This window comes from Passer domesticus, chromosome 5 (genome assembly GCF_036417665.1).
Source record: "Passer domesticus isolate bPasDom1 chromosome 5, bPasDom1.hap1, whole genome shotgun sequence".
Lineage (NCBI taxonomy): Eukaryota > Metazoa > Chordata > Aves > Passeriformes > Passeridae > Passer > Passer domesticus.
In genome coordinates, this window is record NC_087478.1 from 40158896 (window position 1) to 40180291 (window position 21396).

General features: G+C 33.3%; 1 long non-coding RNA gene across 3 annotated transcripts in view; it reads right to left on the bottom strand.

The window, feature by feature from the left end:
• LOC135300318 (uncharacterized) overlaps positions 1–21396 on the bottom strand; it is a 243056-nt gene that overhangs the window by 90874 nt on the left and 130786 nt on the right. For all 3 annotated transcript variants that reach the window (XR_010362175.1, XR_010362177.1, XR_010362176.1), the window contains exon 3: positions 3270–3353. This is a non-coding gene — a long non-coding RNA (uncharacterized LOC135300318). The remainder of the gene's footprint in view (positions 1–3269; positions 3354–21396) is intronic.

A 21396-nucleotide genomic window follows, 5' to 3' on the forward strand; every position in this document is an offset into this window, starting at 1 on the left:
TGGATATTCATATTGTCTCTCTCTTAACATGACAGGGAACTTTAGACTTTTATCGAAATGTTGACATATTTATATGAAAATTTCTCATCATATTCTGCTACTATAGAGAAGTGGCAGCTTTTCCCTTTTTAGATATTTGATACTTTTTAAATTGGATTACTGTTTCAGTTTCACATTTTTAAAAACTGTACTTTTTATGTATTCAGAAAGGACAGCCAGGTATATTAATTAATATTAAAGAACTTTTACAGCAGGATATAAATTTTCTTTTCAACAGAGGCAAACAAAACAAGTTATAAAAATGAAGAAAAGAGCAGTTTTTAACTATAGAATTATGGAGTAGGCATTTCCTTCGTTCAGCAGGAGGTTAATATCTTCATGTCTTTCTTAAAAAAAAAATCAGGCTTAAAGAAATTAGAAAATGGAAATATTGCTGTGAAATTACCAGACAGCCCATCTTTCTGATAGCTTATGGAGCACAAGAAGAAAATTGAAATTAGTTAGTAAAACATTAATTTCTACAACTAGGACTGAAATTGTAATTTCCAAATCTACTGCTGGTGTTCTAAAGTGCTCAGAAAATCATGTACATGTTTTAGCTTAAGTAGCAATGCAGTTAGAATAGATTAACTCCCTTTGGCTTGTGCCTACTCTCCTTTAGTTTTCACATATTACATGGAAATGAACACAGCTGGGATAAGAAAATTTAAAAAAAACCCAAACCATCAATGAAAGAGAAAAGCATTGAAATAATATCTGTGATATGTAGGTGACATGTCCCAGATTAAAAATGAAGTAAAAATGTTAGCCAGAAATAGTTTCATCTAAAAAGGAAAAACAATGTATGGATTTTTTTTTAGTATTCAGGTAGTTTATCATCTTTAGCAATACATGCTCAAAAGTCAGCTATGACAGAACGTATAGTATCTCTAAAGGAGAAAAAATGTTGACTTTTCATGTGATGCAATTTCCTGTTCATGCTTGACCTGCAAATATTTAACTGGACATAAGGTTCAGCTTTGTGTTCTTGAAAAAAATTATGAATTTAACAATTTAAAAATAATTATGTCTTTATAAATGCTTCTAAATTTGTCACTAGTACTTATTAAATAGAAGCACAGGGTTGAAGTTCCTAGTTTAACTTACAGATTTTTCATTTAAATACTGTGAATTCTAAATTATTGATTTAATAATATATCTTTCATAAGGCCTTAATAAGTACTGATACTAAAAAAAATATTTACTGATATTAAAAAAAAAATTTAACAGTGGAAGTGATGGGGAAGGAATAATTCTTAAACCATGCAGTGTAAGGTTTTTCATTTGATCTACAGTATACCGTTCTTTTAAAGTGGAAAGAAACTAATTCCACTTGGTTTGTGTTTCATCCCTGTATAGAACATGCACTTCTCAACTGAAAATAATCAATTGATTTCTGGACATATTTTGCAGTTATAAAGACTGCAATAAGAAACAAAACAAAACAAAACAAAACAAACCCCAAACAAACAAACCCCCCCCCCCCCAAAAAAAAACAAAAACAAAAAACCACCCCAAAACCAAAAACAAAGCACCCACAAAAGCAACCAAACCCCCAGAAGTATTAATCTTATAATATATTTTATTTGTCCTTTATGGCATTAATTTTGTGTCATAAATTGGGAAATGGAATTAAAATAAACATCTTTCTAATACCCACAGAAGGACAAAAAAAGTAATTTGCAACAAAAAATATATTTTGAGTCAATGTAACTTTTATTCATTAAAAACATGCTGATTTACTTTTAGAAAAAATGCATCATTTTCAAAATAAAAGATTATTCCCTTTCGGGGATCAGGATTTGAAGTTTTTAGAACAGACTTACGCTTGAATAAGTCTGCACCAAAAGGAGTAGATTTATCTCTGTTGTTCTATAGCACATCCCCCTGACCCCAAAAAGAGGACCTAGTTACAAAGCAAGAATTTGAGTCTATCTTTAATATATAGTAATTGCTACAAAAAGCTTTGCTAGCAGATACTAAAAAATTCATTAGGAATCTTGACAGAAAAATTTGTGGCTATTCACTGGCTACATCAGAGGTAGAATTAACCTATCCATTGAATGGCTTTTATCTATCTACATGATATTAAATAAAGATAGCTTTTCCAGAATAATATTGGAAAACATAATCTGGCATAAAATCTCCTGAATAGCTGGAGATTTCACACACCAAGTTCTTGATGGAAACAGCCTGTCTGAATCAAGCATGTTCCACCCAGGAACATGGTTCTGATGACCCCTGAATACGACCTACTCCCAGTGGAAAGCAATTTAATGCTCTACTGCACATAGGACAGTATATATGAATACTGGAAGGGGAAAAAAAAAGCCCAAACAGATTAATTACTGACAGGTACATTTGAATATGGCTGCTTCTTAGCCACTTGTCTGTAGCCAGGCAAGATTGTTTCACCTCAGTTAGAGACACATGGCAGGCTGCCTCTGCAAGTTCTCATTAGGCAAACGGCCTCCACTGTCCATTAGAGGAAAAATCCCCCTATTATTTAAGGAAATGTGACAGCAGTGGAGCTGAAGTTTTGGCAGGAAATTCATCAGGGCATTACAAAGCTTTTTGCATTCTACAACTTTCACCAGCCTCTTTCCACTCTTTTATCTGACAGCTCAAATGCCTCAGAGTTGTGGTCATGGCAAAGGTCAAGAACATAATAGCAGGACTGTAAAAAGAGATTGCTTCAGGGGGAGAAGCTGCCATACACAAACAAGTTTATTGAGCACAAGACAATGAGATGAGAGCTTACATCTCAAAAAAATTATCTAATTAGTTACCCTTACTTCTGAAAAACCATTAAGAATCTTTAAAAAATTACATACTCTCTGAAACCTAATACAAGTAAGAAATATGAAATTATCCATTATAACATAAATATTGGAAAGCCTCATATGTTGGGAACAATTGTAAACAGACATAAATAATAAGTAGTCTGTGTTTAAAAAAAAAACCCCATGTCAGTTGCAAACTATTAATTTAAAATATTAATAAAACAATGTATTGCTTATACCAAGGTCACTTAATTCATATGAAAATGTGTGTTTTACTGAAGACTAATTTACTTCAGCACGATACTTAATTAAAGAAGAACCTGAAAATGTGTATTTCTGTTATTAAAGAAATTTGAAATGTTATTTTGGTTGAGTTTAACGCTAAAAGGTTTGCTGTATCTTTAATTATTTATCATCAGTGGTAACAATAAGATGAATCTGAATTACCTGTCACAAAAAATGTCCAGTAGTACTCGCATCAGGTCAAGGAACAGGTTGGCTGTCTGATTAAAAAAGCCACATAACAAATTCCTGGTAAAGACAAAACAGAATCTTAACTTCCTATTCTGTCAAATATTAATTTTTAAACATACACATATTCAGTGTGTGCAAGGAATAAATGAATTTAACTAGTATGAAATAGTTTCTGTATGCATATTCATTCATATATGAATTTGATAATAGACGAGAAGTGTCTATTGCCAATATCTGGTTCCTATTAAAATGCACACATCACATAAAAACTCACCCAGTAACAATTATTAGACTCAAACACCAATGGTTTTAGGTATATATGTAGTTATACCATCATCTTTCATTCTTCAGATTGTATAGTAAAACATATGATTCAAACAAGAATGCACTGACCTCAGAGAGATAAGTAGTTTTTATTTTTAAACTGGTTTTATATGATTCATTTTTTCCAACTAATCCTATCCATAAAGATAACTAAGAAATATATTGCTGGATGAGATAAATAACATCACATTTAAAGACCTGGGATTCTTCTGATTTTCATTTTTTGATTTTGTACATAATAGAAGGTTGTGATGACAGATGAAATGTAAGCTTTATGATGTTGTAATTAAAATATTATGATGATGTGTCTCAGGGAACAAGAACAATAGCAAAAAATTTGTGCTCATAAGAAACATAACTCTTCTCTATCTTTCATACTGTTGTAAGTATCTTGTAAATTCTTGGTAGCACTAAAAGAGTTCAGAAAGAGTTGTTGAGGGTATGAAGAAGCATAACTAGATTTCTCAATTATGTGAATTCTAATACAAATTTAAAATGTCTCAATTTCGAGGTTCAAAATACAAATTAGACTATTTCAATAAATCAAAACAAAAAACATCAAAGAGGTAAAATGCATAACTTTTACTCTCTCCCAGGCACTATATTCTGCCGTTACATTGTGAGAAATATATTTTGTCTTCAGATAAAGTTGAAAAGTCAGCTTATTGTCACATCACTTTTTTATTCTTACACATCTGAATAGAAGTTTGAGAAGAATGACTTAAAGGTAGCATTTCTCACACAGGAAAGTAGAAGATATATAGGCCTTCCTCCCCTTATTTCATTGTTGAAATTTGAAAGACACAGAGCAGAACAATGGCCTGTCATTTTTACAAAAATCATTGTTCAAAGATAGATTGGTCTAATCAGTCTAAGCAAATTACAAGAAACCTGATAGTCTTAAAATGACAAGTGAAATTACTTTGGAAGATATCAAAGCGGGTGATCAGGCTAACCATACTTATCACATTTCTTTCTTGAACTATCTGTAAGAAAATGCATCCTTTTCTTTGATGCAATGCTCTAACAATCAAGTAACTAAAAACATTTTTTCTTGACTATTTTAAATAATAAGAATTTATTAAAGCCATCAATAACTCCCCAGTGTTTCATTAATATCAGTGACCTCACAGGAAGTTGTAACTCATATTTACTCACTCCAATATTCATGATTATGCAGTAATCTTATTTAATATTATGCAAATTAGAGGTTAGATAGGGTCTCCCTAAAGGTTTAAAACACAGTTCTGGTACTGTGTCTATTTTCACAAGTAGTGGCATGGTTACAAGTGAATTAGCAGGTCAAGGCAATGAAGACCCTATAGCTCAATTGTGTTTCATGGCATTCTCATTATTTTGACCATCTAGACTAAGTGCAATCCATGCCAAAGTTCCACACGGCCAGCAGCTCTCTCTGGGCTTGGGGAAGAGCAGGGAACACGTGGCAGGCAATAGGGCAGGTTCTGGCACACAGAGCCAGCTATGCTTCCCCAGCCAGGACCAGGGCATCCGGCAAGCCCTGGGGCAGCTCCAGCCCCAGGAATGAGCAGCTCCATAGAGTGGGTGAGGATCTGACCTGGTGAGGGGAACCAGTGTCTCACAAAACCCTGAAGTAGCTTAATTCTCCCTGGTAGACTTAGGCTGGAGCTGGGTCAGGACATCAGCCCACAGGCTGGACTCATATGAAACACTTTCTCAGAACTGTGGGAAAAACTACACTTGAACCTTTGGTAAGCCCAGCAGAGAGAAGCTGGCAATGAAAGAAGCAAGAGAAAAAGAATAGAAAAAAAAAAAAAAACACAAAAAAAAAACCCCAAAAAACAACAACAACAACAAAAAAAAAACACCCTAAAGGAATTCAGTAACAAGATACAGCAGCCAAAGAAAAGGCAAGGAGAGGAAATTACAAGAAGACAAGAAGAAATCTCTGTGGACAGCAAAGGAATGGGCTGTAAAACCAGAAGGCTGGTGACTGACAAATTAGTTTTGGCTTCATATAGAGCATTTAATATATGATGATGTTTCTCAGTGGTTTGAAAACTTTATTTTTGTGTGAGTGCTTTGTAAGCACTGATGCAAGCTGCACAATCCCAGTATTTCGGATGCTCCTGTCTGCACTACATGAAAAAACAGTGTTCTGCTGGAGTTGGTTTTCCAGTTAATTTTACTCTGAGAGTAATCTTGTTTTGAAGTCACAACCTAACGCAATAAATGAGGAAGTTCAGACGGGTTGTTACAGAATTGCATTACTGCTCCAAACTAAAATGCCAATGAAGATTGATCCTTTGTCAAATATAAATGTGGGGAGAACTAGAACTAATACTGGACAAACATTCTCATCAACATAACTTTTCCCTGCATTTCTCTTGTAGCGCTGTCCCTAGAGAAACTGTGGACTCTGATGAACTTCTAAGAGCATGGAAATTCCATGCTGTATTCAAATAGTGGCAACAGATACTGGCTCAAACTCATGAAACTTGGAGAGCAAAAACAAAGAATATTTGAAATTAGGAGACCTTAATGTCTTTTCAGATACCACAGAAATAGATAATTTAAGTTCAGAATGAGATGAATGCAAAGGGACATAAATGACCTCAAATATATTAAAGAAGAAATAAGTGATTAACCAGATAAGAAAGTTGCAAAATTGAGACAAATAAACCCCAGTAACTTTAAAAGAAACTATCGTATCCACATAATGAGATATATTTCCTACTCTTCCTACTCTTTTGCTGCTATTCAGTTTTATGTCAGCAGCATATTCTTGATGAATTTGTGTTATGAGTAGCATACATATGAAGAAAAATTGCTGTTTCTCTTTCCCTACCTTTTCTTTCCACTTTCTGTTAACAGAGCAAGTAATCTACCAGGATAGTAATTTAAAAAAATAGTAGTTAGTAAAACCAGAACCACAGATCTATAAACCTAGCACTTATAGAACTAGAGACAGGGGGTTGTTTTAGTGATTCAGTATGAAAAAGGGTCATTTCTGCATTCTTTATATAATTTCAGAAAAATATGTAGTTAGCTGAATGTGAGACAATTTCCTTTCCCTGAAAAAAATTAGGCATTTATCTAAGGAAGTAGAGACATACCACTCCTTGACAGTAAATCAAATTTTCTGACCTCAAGAAAACAGGACAACAAGCAGATATATACATTCTTATTAAAAATTAGGAGAAATCTCATAAATAATGAAGACAGTGTGGCTTTTTGAATGTCATTCCCATAGTTCCATCAGAGAAATTATATCTTCAAAATTCATACATTGGCTATTTAGATTTTTGAGGTCACTTTGCTTCAGTTTCTCTCTTAAAACTTTCTCGTCTGCTCATCTGTCCAATAGTTAAGTATATGTGGGGAGAATGTGGTTGAAAATGGAAAACTGGTGAGAAGAAAGAAAATTAAGCTGGTTTTAGAATTTTTTGTGCTGAAATACCAACCTTGCACCTGGGAGAAGCTAAAAATACCCAGTGTGGGAAATTTCACGTATATGTGTTTGCTTTGGGTTGTTTTCTGTCTGCTGAAAATAAATGGAAGTCTCTTAAATCAGATAACAGGATGCTGTTAGAGACTTATAAGCATTTTTCCCATAGGCTTGGCCCTCCTTATAAGCGAGGAAGAGAGATGAGAAATTTGGAGATTATAAAACACAGTTTTGTGAAGGACTCTGCTTCTGTCAGACCTTAATTTTAACCTGAGGCTGGGCAGGGTTCTTGCACTTTTGGCCCCTGCTAAGTTTGGGTTGACTTAGCAGCACACGTGTCCCCATTCTGCCAGTGCAGTGATGAAGTAAACCTACTTTTTACACTTCAGGTTTGGATTTTGGCCTTCTTGTTACCTGCAGATATTTGGTTCGCACAGTATATTTTATATTTTGTTACAGAGATTGTGACTTTTTAGAATTGGATTACACAATAATCAGCATTCCACTTTATTTACGTTTGAAAAATATTTTGCAATGAAAAGTGTTTTCAACATGTGAAATAATACACAGGTGATTGTCTAAAATGAGTTTTAGAAGACAACAGAATCAGCTATGGTGTTATGTAGTTTCTAATTGGAAACAGAAAGCAGAACATGGCTTTTTATCACTGTCTCCATTATCCCTTATTATTTGTAATGATCCCCTCTTTTATTAGTTGTGAAGTCTAACAAACTTAATGTAATTTAAAAATGTAACATTGATCAAAGATGGATCCACAGGTGTCTTACTTCACCACCAATAGGTCTAAAAATCTATTTTTACTTGGAACACAATTTTCACAAAATCTTGGTGTCCTGAAGGGAACAACAGTAGTACGGTGTGCTTTCTGATGCATCTCTGAGAATCTTCAGAAAATCTTATAATCGTAATTTCAGCTAATGGCTTCTTGAAAAACTCTTTTTGTATTACTTAAGTAATAACAATATTCCTTGTTTATATGTTAGAAAAAGAGTTCCCCATACCATGCTAAAATTTGAACCAAAATATTATTTTTCTGAATCTAAAAAATATTTTCTTTATTGCCTAGCTGAAAAATGCAGGGAATTTTTATAACAGAGGGACCATATGCAGGTATATATTTTACCTGTCTATTTGCAGTACTATCTTTTCTGTTCAGATTTCCAAAAGCCAAAGAAGGATGCAATTTAAAAAAATTCTACTGAACAAATAATTTTAGCCAGTTGCATGAAGGAGGGGAAATGAAGAATGTCAATATCAATAATACTTGTGTAGATACCAAGAACATAAATTAAGTAAAAAATGTTCAACTTTAAATATATCTATTTAGAGACAGTACAAACATTCTGATTCTAAGTATTTTACTTTTTCTATTAATAAACTAGACACCTGTCCTTATATTTGGAATTTATTTGGTTTTTAATTTAATTGTAATATTTAAAACACTGTTAAATTTAGATCATAATTAAATAAAAAAAAATATAATCTTTTTCTGTTCTTCCCCAAAACTTCCAGCAAATTGGTAGATGGAAGCAGAACCAGCCACAGAAATTCAAGGAAAACAACTACAGAGCAGGTGCTTTGAAATGATTTTATGAGATATTCACATTTTTGAGAATGACTTCTGCTTTCCAAGAAAGGAAATGCCTGCTTTTCAGCCTGGGGTTAACTACCACTTCAGAGAGACTCTTGTGCTTAATGTTTCTCATTAATTAACTCCAGGCATACCCTGTGGGAATATTAGGTACCTAGACTCTCATTAGCCAACAGAGCGAGGGTAGAAGTATTTGGTCTTCAAACTTCAAACTTTGGTTTTGCAAAGGAGGCTACTTCTCTTCACAGAGCAAGATTATTGCCTGCCTACAAAGAACATCTGCTTTCTAACAAAGTATACAGTTCCTTAATGTCCAACTTTTGAAGCCTAAAATAGAATATAGCTTTCTTTATACTCCTGAAAATTGAGAAAATTTAACATTTTCATATTGAATTTGCTGTATTTTTCAGAAACATCAATAATCTTTTCAAGCTCATTAAATTTATTCTGCAAAATTAGTGTATACAGAAAGGATTTATGAACATCAATTCCCAGTCAAATATACTTGTAGGGTTTTAGCCAAGCTGATGTAATATGCAGATTTGTCTATATTACAAACAATTTTTCAAAATCTTCAAAAATCATCTAAACAAGAATTACAGGTATTAAGAAAAAACATGTGCAGATAATTCAGAGATGATGGCTGTATTGCTGTATATCACCGGCACATTTTCTTATAAATAGTTTATGTTCTAAATTACTTTCAGAATAATTTTGTTAATTTTATTTCTGTATAAGAAGCTTTTTGTATCCTGTATTCAAATCCCAGATGGAATGGAAGAAATTCTTAAATCTCAAAGCTCACTGGACATGAAGAGAAAATAGCACATCTCACACAACCAGCTAGAATGATGTGGATTTATTTATGCACATAGACACAGATGATTAAATATAATTATCTATCTAGACATCAGCTTCATCTCACATAGTTCCAACATTTTAATTGGAATTAAGACACATGAGACTGTGCCTTATTGATTCATTAACAACTGCATCAAGTGTACTGTCAAGCATAAGGCTAAAGTTTGCATACTTCTAACCTCCTGAGAGATTTATTATTCAATCACTTCTGAAAAACTCAGTGTAGGTCATTATTACAATATGGCATAGAATGATTGCATACATCTTAGAGAAATAACATATAACAACAACTTTGGAAAGTATTCCAATTATTGAAAACAATTCTCAGGGTGGAAGATGGCGACTGATAGAAAAAGTTAGGTGACCAGACACAGAGACACGGAGCTGGCAGTCCCCAGATTTTAACAGGCTTGGATTGTGAGGGTGAAAAACCACTTGGCCTTCTCTAATGCTCTGCCTGGGATTTTGTAAAGGCCTACCAATAACTAACTGTGGACTTTTGGACTCTGCTATTATTTCTGTTTTCCTCTGCTGTCTAATGTTTATGTCTCCCTGTGTTCTTATTTAACACTGCCCTATTTACTTATTTCTCCCCTTTGCATTGAAAAAGCCCATGATTATCAGACAGTCCCAATGAAGCAGATGCTTTCACCTATAACATTATTTTACAGCCTTTTATACTGAATTTCAGATTACCCATCTGTACTTTTGACTTCCACCTCTTACAGTAATGCTCAACACAAAGCCACAAAAGGAAAATAAATTTATTTTCAGGAGAGGAGACAGTTGCACGTATCTCTTAATGGGAACTAATGACCCCATGAGCATCTACCCAGTTATTGTTCCTGTTTTACAATATCTCCGCAATTTATTATTGCTTTTTCATTACTCATACCAAACAGGCATATAGTCTGTTAGGATTTCAATCTGCTATGCAAACACTGATCTTTTTCATTGGCTAACTTGAAAAACAAAGAAAACACAATTTTTCTGTATTTCTACAGGTGTTTTCTTATATCCCATTAACAAGCTAATTGTTTCTGGATGCCTAAGGATCAGATCTAATAATTTTAATTTTCTGCCTTCAGCTCCTTTTCGCCTTTTTACCTTCACATGCGTCAACCATAGGCTCACTTAATGAACCCCTCCTTTACCTTATCTCACCCAGACTTTGTATCACCTTTCTGAATCCAAGACTTGTGTTTGAAATTTCCTTCACTCTTTGAAATATTTTTATCCAATACTCTCTCTAATTATCTTACTCTTCATTTTTGTTTCTTTCCAATAGAAAAGAAGTTTAGAAAACACCATATATAATCCATTAATTAAAGCAACAAAATATATTTTGCAGAAGAGGTATCTTGATTTACTTGTCTTTCAGTAGACTACTATCAGTTTTGTCAATGCTGTCTATAGTAAAAACTATACCCAACCTGATTTTACAGGAAAACCATTTCCCTCATTAATTTGACAAATCAGTCTTGAAACAATGCTTTTAATTACTCTGTTGGAAAGAAAAAAATCTAAATTGTCTTTATGCTATAACACTGTAGAAACAACACAATGAACAATAGTTAACAAAAAGCAAAATCACTGAAACACTGTTTGTATTAGAAGGTAACTGTATAGCTAACATGAAAGCAATTTTATATTAGGAATTGCAAAATGTCCCTGAGTAAGACATTTTGAAATTCATATCTTAAGTTACTGTACAGCAATTTCTTTTGTTGACATGTCCCAATTTCATATCTTTGCTTAGGAAGAGCTCCAGGGCTTGCTTTGGTTTACTTCTTTTTAACATCAACAGCTACCATAAGAATGATAGTTCAGCTAACCATCTTAACTGATTTCCAGGTCTAGGAGAAGGAAAGGATATTCATACCTCTGGATCCTTTCTGTTATTTCTTATAATCTTGGTTTTATTCATCCCATCAGACCTCTGTTAATCAAACACAACATCCACCTGGATAGCATACTGAAATTCTCTTTCTATGGTACCCCAAGTATAAAGAGGTAGGATACCATGGGTACAGCTTACTTGTTACAGGGTAAGAATGGCAGTCAACCTATATTCACTTAGCTCATGTGACGTGAAAGTCAGAAATAATCATAAGTCCTGCAGTTAACTGTAGTTTTAGGAATATTTTTCTCTAATTCCTTAGCTGAAAAATGTCATAAATAATATTTTCCTCCTTAACATTAAAATTGTATGAAAACAAAAAGATTATAAAACCTTTGTTAACAAAAAATTGAGGGAGTCAAACGTAATATTTGAGATATTGTTTTAAGGACCTTAAATTATTACGGATATTCATGTTAGGCTGGACGTATGACAGCCAGAGATGATTTTTGTTTTATCAGTAATAACCTATGGAGTTCAGACAAGGCAAGGCATTTAAGATGTTGCTAGATATGTACATCCAGTCAAGGGTATTGCTCTCAGTCTCCTGGATCAAATGTCATAGTCACACATGGTTGAGAACAGAAGTGCTCCTATAAAATTGGAGCTTAAGAAAAAAATTAAACATAGAGTTCAGAAAAAAATTAGTTTTCATTTGTTACTTTGTGAGGCAAAGGAGTAAAACTAAGGAAACACTCTGATCACTCTTATGTGCACAAATATTCCTGAGTATGCACAATTAAATATTCTTATCCATAAAACATGTTACTCAAGTCACTGAATATACTATATTCAGCAGTACTGCAGTCAATAATCATATATATGATTCACAGTTATTGCCTAAAATTTTGACAAAATTGTGAATTAGAGACATTAAGACAAAATTAATGTGCTATTTTGTTAATATTACTTATTTCCCTACTAAAATTATGCCAACCATTACTTGATCAACTACTCTAACTTTCTAAATTGTGTTGCACACTGTTGATTATAAATAATACAGATTTTTTATATACATATTTTAATTATCTATAATCCCATTTCCAAATGAAAACTGTAAATCTCTTTCTGCTTTGCAACTTGAATATGTTTTTAAATCAAGGTCAGAAGTCATAGTAATGCAAAACTCAGATTTGACATTTTCATACTACAAAACGTGTATTTGTTAAAGCTCTTTCTTGCCCTGTCACAGGTCAATAACAAGGAACTTCTAAAGACAACCAATTTTAATGTCAAGAAATGGTCTCCTCATATTCAGGAAAATATAAAGTTATAGAACCAAAATTCCATATTCTATTTGCATATTCAATCAGGAATTTGAGTCATAATCTTAAGAACAACAGTCACTGTGTAATCTGATTAGCTACTGTTTGTTTGTTGGGTTGTTGGGGTTTTTTTTAAGTTTTCATTTTAAGGATTTGGAAGGATACTCTGATCTTTATTTCCAAATAATCCATGAAGAAACAATCACAGCAATGAAAGATGCAGTAAAAATCCATTTGGCTAATCCTTCCACAATCCTGGCATTGTTAATGAAATCCATCAATTGCTTGTCTGAGATACCAACTAGTTAAGAATAATAAAAGAAGTTCAGCATTTGGTCTGAGTGCTGTATTACCAGACCAGCATAATGATTTTCACTAGTCATGAAAGAAAACATGAATCACTAGAATAAAGGAAATCCATACATTAAATTTCCATTTGCTTAAATACGAGATTAATCTAAATAGATGTGTGCATGTGTATATATATACATATATATATATAAAAAATGTAAACACACAGCCATGTTGTTCAATAAGTTCAATAAGTATAATATAAGTATAATATTTACAAGTAAGAAGAGGTTATTTTAAAGAACAGAAATTACAGTTTCCATTTCACCTGTTGTGACACTTCACATAACACTTTGAAGAGATAAGGAAAAATAACTCATTTTCACACATATTTCAGTAGAATTTAAATGGTTAGAATTGAAATTTTTATTCATATTTTATCTTTTGTCAGAATTATATTCAATAGGGAGAAAAGGGTCAGGTTAGAATTAGAATAAACCATTTTCTTTCCCTCCCCATACAAGAAGGTCTAAGTCTCTTAATATTTCTCTGTGTCCTTTGACATATGTCCTAGTTGGAAGCAGTGCTTCTTAAGAATCTGATGCACTAAGGTTTTGAAAGCTAGATATAAGTGATGAAAGCATGAGAAACACCTCAAAATATAAACATTTATGTAAGGATTTTATTAAATCTTATAAATATGAGAGTTACTGTACTCTACATCACCTCAGAAACCTTATCAATGGTTTGGAGTTTTTTGTCTGGAGAGGAATAAATTGTTTTAAGATGATTTTGGTATAGTTGCTAATATCTGTAATGCAGCTGCAGTACAGTTTTGAGGCAGAAATGAGGTTTATGGACATATGCAGATATCTATGTGCATGTATACATATCCATAGATGTCTTGGTATGCATACATATGTTTCAATATAGACATATAGAGATATATAGAGGGTTTTGTTGTTGTTGTATGGGATTTGAAGTTTTCAGGGTTTTTTGTGTGTTGCTCTTTGTTTGGGTTTTTTGTTTTTTGTGTGTTTTTTTTTTTGTTTGTTTGTTTTTTGGGTTTTTTTTGGCACAGGGGAAGCTATGGGGTTTTTATATTGTTAATTCGCTTCTTTTTCAAATAAGTGAAATTGTGCACATAGTGATTCAGAGTTGCATTTAGTGACTTTAATGAGTTTGTCAGACTTACTTGGTGATACAATGAAAAAAAGTATCTTTAGAACCTTTTTCTAAAATGCAAGAGAGGCTGCTATGATAAGACAGTCATAGTTAGGACAATGTGACAGTTGTGAAGAAAATTTATAATAAAGGCTTGGTCTTCACTTTCTGTTCTCACAGCTTACGGAATGGATACCAATAAGAATAGGGACCAACAAAGTGGGAGGCAATACTCTAATGTTAATGAAGCCATAATTTGCAAATATAGGATAGAGGATTTATGATGTTTCTGTTTTGCTTGTAAGTGCATCTCATTGACCCCAAAATATATGGTTATCAGATACCTTATGATCACCAGAGACTTGACAACTCAAATTGCTTAGGTCTAATGAAGATAAATAGCATTCTAGACACGAATACATACTACATACCAAAGGGAAAATGACACAGATGTTGTTGCTAGGCAACTCATCAACTTATCTCCCCATGTAAAATATATATTTCCTATGATTTTACTGTATATATAGCCAGAAAAAGATGGGGATGGAGGGGCAGGAAACACACACTAGTGTCCTCTTTCACTGAATTAGTACTGCATAGTAACATATAAAAAAAAAAAATCTGTATTCACCAATTAATTTTACTGTGTTCTGGAATATAAGACATTCATTCCTTTTTATGGCTTTTGTATATAAAACAGGGTAAGAAAGCACAGTCACTGTTGGTCAGTTTTCAAAAGTTATATTGTACATTTTTAATTGAATAATGATGCTCTCTTTAGCAATTTATGTTGGTAGCAATTTGCTTGATACAGCCAATGATTTTCTGTATTTGGATTTCCCTCTCAGTTCAAACAGTAAGAATAAAGGATCCAGCTTTATCACTATTTATTCTGTATGCAACCAATTTATGACAGATTTTTGTTTTCTGTTTTATCCTCTTTCTCCTCTTATAGAATAGGTCTTTGATTGTTCTTGTTACACAGAGGTTTTCTAAGTGCTATACAAGTACTGCATAAGCTTCATAATTGAGATTTGTTTCTAACAAAGCAAAATTGTGTTACCATTAAGAGAAGTGTATAGAGCTAAAGCTCAGAAACCCATCCCATGACTATCATTTCTCTAAGAACCTGCTCTCTAAGATTTTTTTGGTTGTGCTATGTAGTTGATTAATGCAGAAGTAGAATGAAGATTGTTTACAGTAAAAGCAAATGTCATCTTGAATTTCATTCCACTTTGATTCTTTGTTTTAGAAGCCACTCTAATGTACTTTGTTCCTGCATTCTCACATAGCTACTTGGTGACAAGAATAAAGCTATAGAAAGACATCAGCACACTTACTGTAGTGTAACAAATACAGTGAATTTAAAATTAGTTCAGTAGTGTACTTGATACAAAGCTGCATGTTCTTTGATACTGGCCCTGACTGTCTTCTAGGGAGTCTTTTATGACAGTAATAATAAATATTCAACATTTTTAAGATGCATGAGGAATGTTTCTTAATTTTACACAACCCAGACTCAGACTCAGTTTTTCTCACAGCTAATGCTGAGATAGGTAAGTGGGAAAATCCTCATTTAGTAGCCTCCAGATCAAGCAATGATAGTACATGAAGTTATACTTTAAGAATCTTAAACCTAAAATTGAGATCAAGTATTCAAAGAATTATTTTTGATCATTTTTACATTCATTGTTTGTCATCATTTAGGCCACTGAACAACTGAAAAGTTTATAATCACTATAAAAATAAAATATTGAGCAAAGTTTGATTTAATGCTGTATCCAACACTGGATAGGAGAATATGTAGAACCTCCTGTAACTTAAGCTTCAAGGCTATGCATTGTGATATGGCTCTCTAAAATAGCTAAGTCTTTTTCCATTTTTAATATGAAAAATAGAATGTTTGCTATGTTTTTTGTGATTTATTTTCCTTATTTGCATCTGGCTTGGAGCTGTGTTTAACAATGTAACTATAACATCTTATGCTACATTTTGCTGCAATGTGATGCTGCACAATGCCCTTATAGCATGCTTTAAATTTTGGTCATTGCTGTAGTGATCAGGTAAGCAGACTAAATTACCATTGTAGGTCTCTTCCATCTGGAACTATTCCAATAACACACATATTGCTTTGAAACTACATGAAAAGTTTATTCACTAAAGCCGTAGGTTCTGCTCAGAACTAAAGAAAAATATTGGGAAAACATGGCATATTGCATTGACTGTTCCAAGCTGCAGCTGTATGTATTTCTTTCCTTTCTCTTCTGCTTTTAAATGGAATTCTTACTGCCTTGCTTAGGAGTTACCCAAGGCTCAAAATGGAAATGATATTTTTTTTTAGTCATCTGAGTCCATTTTTCTGTAAAATATATATTAGCTTAGGAGACTAAACTCAGATTGTGTCAGGTATACAAAATCTGTCACAAAGAAGATTCAGGGGGTGAATTTTTTTTCTTAGTAAGTGCATTTCAGAGAATTAAGGCAATGGATGTGAAGTTTGTTACCCCCATGCCAGTGAAGGCAGGAAATTTATTCCTTTGGTGGAACAGGGTCTTTTTGAAGGTGTGAGTTCTTTTGTTTGACTCAGTTACACACACTGGAAAGAAGCACATTTTGACAGGATTCTCTGTTGCCTTTTGCTGAGGATAACATAAGGAATACTTAGTGCTTTTCCAATATCTCAGTTTCCGCACCAGAGACTATGACTCAAGAAATGTAGCAGAAATACAAGATGGGCAAAGCTGAAGAGCAAAGAGGTTCACACACTTTTATACAGAAAAGATAACTTTCAACTGTAAACAAAGGTCCCAACATCCTGGACTTAGTCCTCGTATTAAGTGGTCACTGCATACAATACAAACAGAACATCCTACAAACAATGCCTTTTCCTCAGACATACGCAGTGTTACTCATTCAACATTCCTTAGCCTTTTGATTTTATCCTTATAATATATGCTGATGAAATTTGTTGAAAATTTTGCACAGTGGGGTGCAGGCTTCATCATATGATAATCTTTTATTTCTAAAATGCATTTATAATCAACGAGATTATTTAAAGTTCACAATATTATTACTGGAACCTAACTGGGTACCACTAAGACTAAAGATCAGAGATTTTGAATTATGCTGTATTACAAGTAATCAAAGACTCTACCAATAGCTCTATCTGCTTTCTTTTGCTGGCTAACTGAACAATAAAATAGGAATTAGGGAGAGATGCTTAGAAGTGAAGTGATTAGAGTGTCTTTAAAATATTGTTTCCATGTTTAATTAAATATTTCAAGAATGTTCAGATATTAAAGGAATAGTCACATATTTATGCTTTTAATATTGACATGAACTATAGCAAATCAAAACAGTGGAATTTATACACTGAAGAATGGCACAGAACAAAGAATGGCACAGAAAACCTGAAACTTCTTTATCTTTAAATTTAGAATTAGGCTTTGTGGTTTGAGGTGGATTTCAGTTGTACCTTCAGAAAAAGCTTATTCTTTCTGTAGTAAGAAATAGCAAGAGGAATTATACAAGAGTAAGATATTTTTAACATTTTTATTGCTGAGGCAAGTAGGTGACATAGTTATGTTAAACAATGTAACAGTACTGTGGAGAAATGATGTTGTGAAAAACCACATCATTTCTGTGACCATGTACGATAATAGCCCTCCAGAGGCTACAGCCTTACTGGCAACAAAAGATTTGGCACATGTAAATTCATAACAAGGTAGCTATATAGTCAAAAGTACAACTTTAAGAAAATATTTCCCATATAAAAGATTTGCATAAAAATTAGGTTTAATTTATTGTATTGGTACTGGTGGTGAAGCAAGTAACTCATAATTAATTTTTTTAAAATATTTTTCTTTTGTCTTCTGCCTAACGTAATTTGCTAAACCTTATCTTATTAAAGTAGCTATAAATATTCCAAAATAAAAAATCTTTCATCAGTATGTTAATTACATTATTATCACTGCACTATTATTTAATTATTTAATAATTTAATTATTTAGAAATTAAGATATCAGGTGTCTTTCAGAAATTGTCAAGAAAGTAATATGGCTGGTATAAATAAGCTTGGACAGTTAGGCATGTAAATAATTTTATAATTATTTTTAATAAAATAGGTTTTAGAACATCTGTAAGGTTTTAAGAGCTATTTAGCCACTGAAAGTTTTAACAATTTTCTTGTAGAAAGTTGAAATGGAAAGTTTATCTTATACCCTATACTCATTCCCCTTTCTGGAAACCTCTCACCCCCATGCAATGAAATCACATATTTTCTCTTTAAGTCTTCCAAGAACTATTACTGGTAGGAAAAAATTAAAGTGAAAAAAACTCTTGGACTGTATTTTAAGAGGGATCAGCGTTTCTGAGTAGGGAAAACCTGCTTTCTAAATATGCTGCTTTAATGCTCCAAAACACTCCAACTGGAACTACAAGAAAATAAAATGCTTTGTAACACAGTTTCACAGTTGCAATTGCAATTGCCTAATTATAGATTTTAAAAAATATTAATTTTAGAGGCAGACACATGAACCAATTAGGACGCATAAGAAGTTTAGGCATTCCATGAATTTTGCCAAAAAAGGGAATTGAGATCAACAAGTAAAACAATAAGTTGCTATTCAGTTACAACCAAAGGTATGTAGACTCCAGTGTCATTAAGACTGCAGTGTGCAGTGTCTCCTAAAGTATTCAGCAAGTTTGAAGAATGATTTTGAGGCTGGGGAGAAACCCTTGGTCTGACACTGTATATCCTAAGTTCAAGTTTGAAACTACCTTCTTTTTATTAGACTTCGCTTGCTTGTATGTTTGTTTGTTTTAATTGGAAGAGAAGGCTTAATCTCAAGTCATTTATAAAACTTCTACTTGAAAAAAAAAGTGATCTTTCATCTCTACTGATTTGCTGTTTCTTAATGGGGGCTACATAGCCTTAAATATTATATGAACTGCCTCTTTGGAGGATTCAAAAACATCACTTTGAGCACAAGACCCAGTCTTCAACAATTACAATGGAATAAAACATACAGAGGATCTTCAGCTGGATTATTTGTGGGAAAATCTATATTGCCAAGGGGATGTTTGTAACTGGATGATCATAAACTAAAATAAGCAAGCTAAATATACTTTTAATTTACTCAACATTTCTTCTGCCTATGTTACTAGAATTTGTTTTCCCCTCATGAAGGCTTACGTGGCAGAGGTCCTTCACTGAGGCATGCTGTACAGGCAAATTCTACAGTTTATATCTGTATAATGTAAAAACAATCTATTGGCATCTATTGTTGAATCCTATCATGTAACTGTCCACATTTTCCTTTAAATTGCTCCAGGGTTAAGGTTTCTCACTTTGTTGAGGGTATGTAAATCTGTGTTCTCAGACAGATTTCCAGTAAGCAGGCTTAGACATATTAGAACTCTTCCAGCTGCACAGTAATCACAGAGTCTTATGCATAGAAAAACCCAGGAATTTTCTTTTCCTCCATTGTGACCACTGAACACATAATGTCTTCCTGATGATATTGGCTGGACTAGTCATGATTTCTACTGCTGAGACTCCAGCCTTTTTCACTGCACGCTCATTCCTAGTTAAAGAATGGTGAGAATTAATTTTGTCAGTCACTGAATAATCCTATATACACAATTAATGAACTGGCCAGTAATTAATATTGAAACTTTCATCCATAGGAGATATTGCAGAGTCAAGAATAATCTGAAACATATAGCTTATATGTTTCCAATAACTATGTAAAACTAATTACAGTATTTCAGATATTCTCACAGAATCTATTCCAGCTTTAATAAACCTTAAATTTGTTTTGCTCCATGCTTTTAATGCTTGAATTTAAAGTACTGCTTGATGGCAAAACATTATGCAAATACTGTCGTGCAATATACACTACAACTTTGTGTTTATCTAAAGTTGACATTGCTACGTCTTTCAAATGACAATTCATCATGCTGACATTTCATAAGACATTAACAATTCAAAAACTACTCTATGGCTCACAAGTGAAATGCATGCTCAACTGATGGCTTTGTAAGAAATGCAAACGCCTGTTCTTTACTGTGATGATAACGAGAAATAGAGAAAGTTGTGTCATCAGTAACTAATTGAATCAGCCACAAAAATTACTCTTATAGCTATTGTTAAAAAATCACCTTAAGAATTCTGTAAAATTCTGCTTGGTTTATAAATAATATTTTTTCTATTATATTCTATGTGTGTTTTTATACAGCATTCAAATATAATTTGTTAGTACTACTTCTCTGATCTTTCTTTTATTCATTTTAACCTTTATGTATTTAATTCTGTCATGGTTTGTAAATACAGTATACCAAAACAAGTTAAAAGAAAATAAAATGCCAGTAATTGCACTTAGAGGCAACATTTTTAGTTGTCTTTAAATCAATATTTATGGATTTGCCTAATGTGATATAATTTCAGACCACATTTAGACTTTTGAGAAATATATAAATCACATGATAATGGCCATATAAACTTGTTTTCCAACTTGCCTCTGGAGAACCTGGTTTCATTTCCTTCCCCCTTCAAACCTAGTTAAAAGCCCTCTCAATCAGCTCTGCAACACACAGGCTAGAATACTTTTGTCCTTCCTAGACAGATGAAGCCCATCCAACTCTAGCAGGCCTAGTGCTGTAACAATTGCCCCGTGATCAAAGAAACCAAAATTCCACTGGTGGCACCAGCCCTTAAGTCACTTACTGATAGTGGGTTTGTTTTCCTGTTTCCTTCATCATTCATCCCTGCTGCCAAAGGAGGTGAGCAGAACAGCACCTACACCTACGCTCCTGTGCCGTCAGCCAATCAACACAGAACCTTGAAGCCTTTTTTAATTACTCTGGTACCCTTCTTGTCAATCTCATCACTGCCAACCTGGACAACCAGCAGTGGTAAATAATCAGAGGGATGAATTCGTTCAGGGAGTGTCCTGGTAAGATCTCATACCCCTCAAGAGGGCAAGTGCTGCAACTCCTTCACATCACCTCCAAATGACCCTCTGACCACACCCTGCTCATCTGAGTGGCTGACAAGAGGATGGTTATGAAATAATTTTCACAAATATATAAAAACTGTAACGGTTTCCATGGACTCAAGCCATCTTCAATGATGAAAGAAAACATTCTGAAAAATTTCTGCATTCAAGCAGTGGGAAATGGCATGAATGCTAAAGGTGATTTTGAGAAGGAGTAACTGCAACTCTTGCAAGTGTTTTAATAATGAAGACCCACGA